The sequence below is a fragment of the Nicotiana tabacum genome, chromosome 22, assembly GCF_000715075.1.
Source record: "Nicotiana tabacum cultivar K326 chromosome 22, ASM71507v2, whole genome shotgun sequence".
In the NCBI taxonomy this organism is placed as follows: Eukaryota; Viridiplantae; Streptophyta; class Magnoliopsida; order Solanales; family Solanaceae; genus Nicotiana; species Nicotiana tabacum.
In genome coordinates, this window is record NC_134101.1 from 46,981,372 (window position 1) to 46,988,674 (window position 7,303).

A 7,303-nucleotide genomic window follows, 5' to 3' on the forward strand; every position below is an offset into this window, starting at 1 on the left:
TTTAGACGATCCGGGTCTGGGGGCTCGGGCCCACACTGAAGGCGTGGGCTATAACACAAAATATGGGATTCGAGCGGAATTCTAGTTTTTTGGCTGTAAAACACAAAAAACCAGGAACGGTGATGGAGGGGAGGTAACTCTGGTTCCTTAGGTCGTATTTCATGGCCCGAAAATTATTTAGGCGATCGGGGTCCATGGGGCCTGGGCCCACTCGGATGGCGTGGGCTATAGTTCACGAAAATATTGGAATCGGGCGGAATTCTAGTTTTTTGGCCATAAAATGCGAAAGAACGTGGAACGGTCATGGCGAGGCGGCGACTATGCTTCCTTATGTCGTATTCTATGACCTTAAAAAGTTGTAGGCGATCCGGGTTAAGGGGCTCGGGACCACTCGGAAGGCGTGGGCTATAGCACACGAAAATATAGGAATCGTGCGAAATGCTAGTTTTTTGGCCGTAAAACGCAAATAAATGAGGAACGGTCATGGTGGGGCGGTAAATATAGTTCCTTAGGTCATATATCACGGCCAAGAAAAATTTTAGGCTATCAGGGACCAGGTGGCCCGGGACCGCTCGAAGGCATGGGCTATAGAACACAAAAATATGGGAATCGGGCGGAATTCTAGATTTTTGGCCGTAAAACGCAAAACAACGAGGAACGGTCATGGAGGGGAGGTAACTATGGTTCCTTAGGTCATATTTCATTGCCCAAAATATTTTTTGGTGATCGTGGTTCGGAGGGCCCGGGCCTACTCTGAAGGCGTGGGCTATATAGTACACGAAAATATTGGAATCGAGCGGAATTCTAGTTTTTTGGCCGTAAAATACAAAAGAACGTGGAACGTTCATGGCGGGGTGGTGACTATGGTTCCTTAGGTCGTATTCTATGACCCTAAAAAGTTTTAGGCATTCTGGGTTCAGGGGCTCGGGCCCACTCGGAAGGTGTGGGCTATAGCCAACGAAAATATAGGAATCGGGCTGAATGCTAGTTTCTTGGCCGTAAAAGGCAAAAAAATGAGGAACGGTCATGGTGGGGCGGAAATATGGTTCCTTAGGTCATATATCACGGCCCGGGCCCACTCGGAAGGCGTGGGCTATAGCACACAAAAATATGGGAATCGGGCGGAATTCTAGTTTTTTGGCCGTAAAACGCAAAAAATCGCTAAACGGTCATGGCGGGGTGGAGAATATGGTTCCTTGGGTCGTATTCTATGGTCCGAAAATTTTTAGGCGATCGGGGTCAGGGGACCTGGGACCCACTCGGATGGCGTGGGTAACACGAAAATATGGGAATCGAGTGGAATTCTAGTTTTTTGGCCGTAAAACACAAAAAAATGAGGAACGGTCATGGCGGGGAGGTAACTATGGTTCGTTAGGTCGTATTTCATGGACCGGAAAATTTTTAGGCGCTCCGGGTCCGGGGTGGCCGGGCCCACTCGGAAGGTATGGGCTATAGCACACGAAAATATGGGAATCTACCGGAATTCTAGTTTTATTTTCGTAAAACGCAAAACAACTAGGAATAGGTATGGCGGGGCAGAGACTATGGTTCCTTAGGTCGTATTCTATTACCCGAAAAACATATAGGCGACTCGGGTTCGGGTGCTCGGGCCCACTCGGAAGGCGTGGGCTATATATAGCACACGAAAATATGGGATTCAGGCGGAATACTAGTTTTTTGGCCGTAAAACGTAAAACAATGAGGAACGAAAATGGCGGGGCAACGACTATGGTTCCTTAGGTAGTATTCTATGGCCAGAAATATATGGAAATCGGGCGAAATTCTAGTTTTTTGGCCTTAAAACGCAAACACACGAAGAACGGTCATAGCGGGGCGGTAACTATGGTTCCTTAGGTCGTATTGAATGGCTCGGAAAATTTTTAGGCGATCCGGGTCAGGGGGCCCGGGGCCACTTAGATGGCGTGGGCTATAGAACACGAAAATATGGGAATCGGGAGGAATTATAGTTTTTTGGCTGTAATACGCAAAACAACGAGGAACGGTAATGGCGGGGTGGCGACGATGGGTCCTTAAGTTGTATTATATGGCCCGAAAAATATTTTAGGCAATCTGAGTCTGGGGGCTCGGGCCCACACTGAAGGCGTGGGCTATAGCACATGAAAATATGGGATTCGAGCGGAATTCTAGTTTTTTGGCCGTAAAACGCAAAAAACCAGGAACGATCATGGCGGGGAGGTAACTATGGTTTCTTAGGTCATATTTCATGGCCCGAAAAATTTTTAGGCGATCGAGGTCTATGGGTCCTGGGCCTACTCGGATGGCGTGGGCTATAGTACACGAAAATATTAGAATCGGGCGGAATTCTAGTTTTTTGGCCGTAAAATGCAAAAGAACGTGGAACGGTCATGGCGGGGTGGCGACTATGGTTCCTTAGGTCGTATTATATGACCTTAAAAAGTTTTAGGCAATCCGAGTTCAGGGGCTCGGGACCACTCGGAAGGCGTGGGCTATAGTACACCAAAATATAGGAATCAGGCGGAATGCTAGTTTTTTGGCCGTAAAACGCCAAACAATGAGGAACGGTCATGGTGGGGCGGTAAATATGGTTCCTTAGGTCATATATCAGGTCCCGGAAAATTTTTTGGCGATCAGGGTCCAGGCGGCTCGGGACCGCTCGGAAGGCGTGGGCTATAGAACACAAAAATATGGGAATCGGGAGGAATTCTAGATATTTGGCCGTAAAACGCAAAAAAAAACAAGGAACGGTCATGGAGGGGAGGTAACTATGGTTCCTTAGGTCGTATTTCATGGCCCGGAAAATTTTTAGGCGATTGTGGTTCGGAGGGCCCGGGCCCACTCTGAAAGCGTGGGCTATAGAACACGAAAATATGGGAATCGGGCGGAATTCTAGTTTTTGGGCCGTATAACACAAAAGATCGCGAAAACGGTCATGGCGGAGTGGAGAATATGGTTCCTTAGATCGTATTCCATTGCCCGGAAATTTTTTTGGCGATCGTGGTTCGGAGGGCCCGGGCCTACTCTAAAGGCGTAGGCTATATAGTACACGAAAATATTGGAATCGGGCGGAATTCTAGCTTTTTGGCCGTAAAATACAAAAGAACGTGGAACGGTCATGGCGGGGAGGCGACTGTGGTTCCATAGGTCGTATTCTATGACCCAAAAACTTTTTAGGCGATCCGGGTTCAGGGGCTCGGGCCAACTCGGAAGGCGTGCGCTATAGCACACGAAAATATAGGAATAGGGCGAAATGCTAGTTTTTTGGCCGTAAAAGGACAAAAAATGAGGAACGGTCATGGTGGGGCGGAAATATGGTTCCTTAGGTCATATATAACGGCCCGGGCCCACTCGGAAGGCGTGGGCTATAGAACACAAAAATATGGAAATCGAGCGGAACGACTGTGGTTCCATAGGTCGTATTCTATGACCCAAAAACTTTTTAGGCGATCCGGGTTCAGGGGCTCGGGCCCACTCAGAAGGCGTGGGCTATAGCACATGAAAATATAGGAATAGGGCGAAATGCTAGTTTTTTGGCCGTAAAAGGACAAAAAATGAGGAACGGTCATGGTGGGGCGGAAATATGGTTCCTTAGGTCATATATAACGGCCCGGGCCCACTCGGAAGGCGTGGGCTATAGAACACAAAAATATGAAAATCGAGCGGAATTCTAATTTTTTGGGCGTAAAACGCAAATAATTGCGAAACGGTCATGGCGGGGTGGAGAATATGGTTCCTTGGGTCATATTCTATGGCCCGGAAAATTTTTAGGCAATCGGGATCAGGGGACCTGAGCCCACTCGGATGGCGTGGGTAACACGAAAATATGGGAATCGGGTGGAATTCTAGTTTTTTTGCCGTAAAACGCAAACACACGAGGAACGGTCATGGCGGGGAGGTAACTATGGTTCGTTAGGTCGTATTTCATGGACCGTAAAATTTTTAGGCGCTCGGGGTCCGAGGTGGCCGGGCCCACTCGGAAGGCATGGGCTATAGCATACAAAAATATGGGAATCGGCCGGAATTCTAGTTTTATGGTCGTAAAACGCAAAACAACTAGGAACAGGCATGGCGGGGCAGAGACTATGGTTCCTTAGGTCGTATTCTATTACCCGAAAAAATTTTAGGCGACTCGAGTTCGGGTGCTCGGGCCCACTCGGAAGGCGTGGGCTATATATAGCACACGAAAATATGGGAATCGGGCGGAATTCTAGTTTTTTGGCCGTAAAATGCAAAATGATGAGGAACGAAAATGGCGGGGCGGCGACTATGGTTCCTTAGGTATTATTCTATGGCCCGAAAATTTTTAGACGATCCAGGTCTGGAGGATCGGGCCCACTCTGAATATGTGGGCTATAGCACATGAATATATGGGAATCGGGCGGAATTCTAGTTTTTTGGCCTTAAAACGCAAAAACAAGAAGAACGATCATGGCGTAGCGGTAATTATGGGTTTTTAGGTCGTATTTAATGGCTCGAAAAATTTTTAGGTGATCAAGTCAGGGGGCCCGGGCCCACTCTGATGGCCTGGGCTATATAGAACACAAAAATATGGGAATCGGGCTGAATTCTAGCTATTTGGCGCAAAATGCAAAAAATCGAGGAACGGTCATGGCGGCGTAGCGACTATGGTTCCTTCGGTCGTATTCAATGGCCCAAAAATATTTTAGGCGGTCCGGGTCTGGAGGCTCGGGCCCACTCTGAAGGCATGGGCTATAGCACACGAAAATATTATAATCGAGCGTAATTCTAGTTTTTTGGCCTTAAAATGCAAAACAAACGAGGAATGGACATGGCGGGGCGGCGACTACGGTTCCTTGGGTCGTATTCTATGGCTCAAAATATTTTTAGGCGATGTGGGTCCGGGTCTCGGGCCCACTCTGAAGACGTGGGCTATAGCACACGAAAATATGGGAATCGGGCGAAATTCTAGTTTTTGGCCGAAATAAGCAAAAAATGAGGAACGATCATGGCAGGGCGGCGACTATGGTTCCTTAGGTCGTATTCTATGGCCTGAAAGAGTTTTAGGTGATCCGGGTCTGAGGGCTCGGGCCCACTCGGATGGGGTGGGCTATAGTACACGAAAATATGGAAATCGGGTGGAATTCTAGTTTTTTGGCCATAAAACGCAAAACAAACGAGGAATGGTCATGGCGGGGTGGCGACTATGGTTCCATGGGTCGTATTCTATGGCCCGAAAATTTTGTAGGCGATCCAGGTCTGGGAGCTCGGACCCACTCTAAAGGCGTGGGCAATAGCACACGAAAATATGGGAATCGGGCAAAATTCTCATTTTTCGCCGTAAAACGCATAAAGATGAGGAACGGTCATGGCGATCCGGGTCCGTGGGGTGTAGCACACGAAAATATGGGAATCGGGCGAATTCTAGTTTTTTGGTCGGAAACGCAAAAAAAATAAGGAAATGTCAAGGCGGGGCGGTGACTATGGTTTCTTAGGTCGTATTTGGTGGCCCAAAAACTTTTTACGCGATCGGGATCTGGGGGGCCCTGCCCACTAGCAACGTGTGAGCTATAGCACACGAAAATATGGGAATCATGTAGAATTCTAGTTTTTTTGCCGTAAAAAGAAAACAAATGAGGAACGGTCATGGCAGGGCGGTGACTATGGTTCCTTAGGTCCTATTTGATGGTCCGAAAAAAATTTTAGGCGATCCGGGTCCGGAGGGCCCGGGCCCACTCGGAAGGCATGGGCTATAGCACACGAAAATATGGAAATCGGGAGGAATTCTAGTTTTTTGGCCGTAAAACATAAGAAACGAGAAACAATCATGGCGGAGCGGTGAGTATGGTTCCTTAGGTCGTATTTGATGGCTCGAAAAATTTTAGGCGATCCGGGTCTGGGGGCGGGGCCTACACGGAAGGCATGGGCTATAGCACATGAAAGTATATGAATCAGGCGGAACTCTAGTTTTTTGGCCGTAAAACGCAAGGAAACGAGAAACGGTCATGGCGGAGCAGTGACTGTGGTAGCTTAGGTCGTATTTGATGGCTCAGAAAAATTTTAGGCGATCGGGGTCTGGGGGACTGGGCCCACTCAGAAAGCGTGGGCTATCACACACGAAAATATGGGAATCTGGCAGAATTCTAGTTTTTTGGCCGTAAAACGCAAAATAATGAGTAAAGGTCATGGTGGGGCGGTGACTATGGTTCCTTAGGTCGTATTTTATGGCCCAGAAAACTTTTAGGCGATCAGGGTCTGGGGGCGGTCCCACTCGGAAGGCGTGGGCTATAGCACACGAAAATATAGGAATCGAGTGGAATTCTAGTTTGTTGGCCGTAAAACGCAAAACTACGAAGAGCGGTCATGGTTGGGCGGTGACTATGGTTCCTTAGGTCATTTTCTATGTCCCGAAAAATTTTTAGGCGATCTGGGTCCGGGGGGCTCGGGACCACTCGGGCAAAATTCTAGTTGTTTGGCCGTAAAACACAAAACAAAAAGAAGATCGGTCATGGCGGGGTGGTGACTATGGTTCCTTAGGTCGGATTTGATGGCCATGAAAAATTTAAGGCAATCCAGGTCCGGAGGGGCTAGGCCCACTCGGAAGGAGGCACACAGAAATATGGTAATCGAGGGGAATTCTAGTTGTTTAGCCGTAAAACGCTAAATCAAACAAGGAAAGGTCATGGCGATCAGGGTCCAAGGTACCCGGCCCACTTAGAAGGCGTGGGCTATAGCACACGAAATATGGGAATCGTGCGGAATTCTAGTATTTTGGCCGTAAAAAGGAAACAAATGAGGAACGATCATGGGGGGCAGTGACTATGGTTCCTTAGGTTCTATTTGATGGCCTGGAAAATTTTTAGGCAATCCAGGTCTGGAAGACCCTGCCCACTATGAAGGCGTGGGCTATAACACAAAACAAATATGGGAATCGGATGAAATTCAAGTGTTTTGGCCGTAAAACACACAAAAATGAGGAACGGTCATGGCAGGGCTATGAATATGGTTCCTTAGGTCGTATTTTATGGGTTGGATAAATTTTACGCGATCAGGGTCTGGGGGGCCTGGGCCCACTCGGAAGGCATGGGCTATAGCACACGAAAATATGGGAATCGGGCGAAATTCTAGTTTTTTGGCCGTAAAATGAAAACAAATGAGTAACAGTCATGGCGGGGCGGTGACTATGGTTCCTTAGGTCATTTTTGACTGCCCGAAATTTTTTTAGGCTATCCGGGTCCGGGGGGCCCTGCCCACTGAGAAGGCGTGGGCTATAGCACACAAAAATATGGGAATCGGCCGAAATTTAGTTTTTTAGCCGTAAAATGCATAAACACGAGGAACGGTCATGGAAGGGCGGTGACTATGG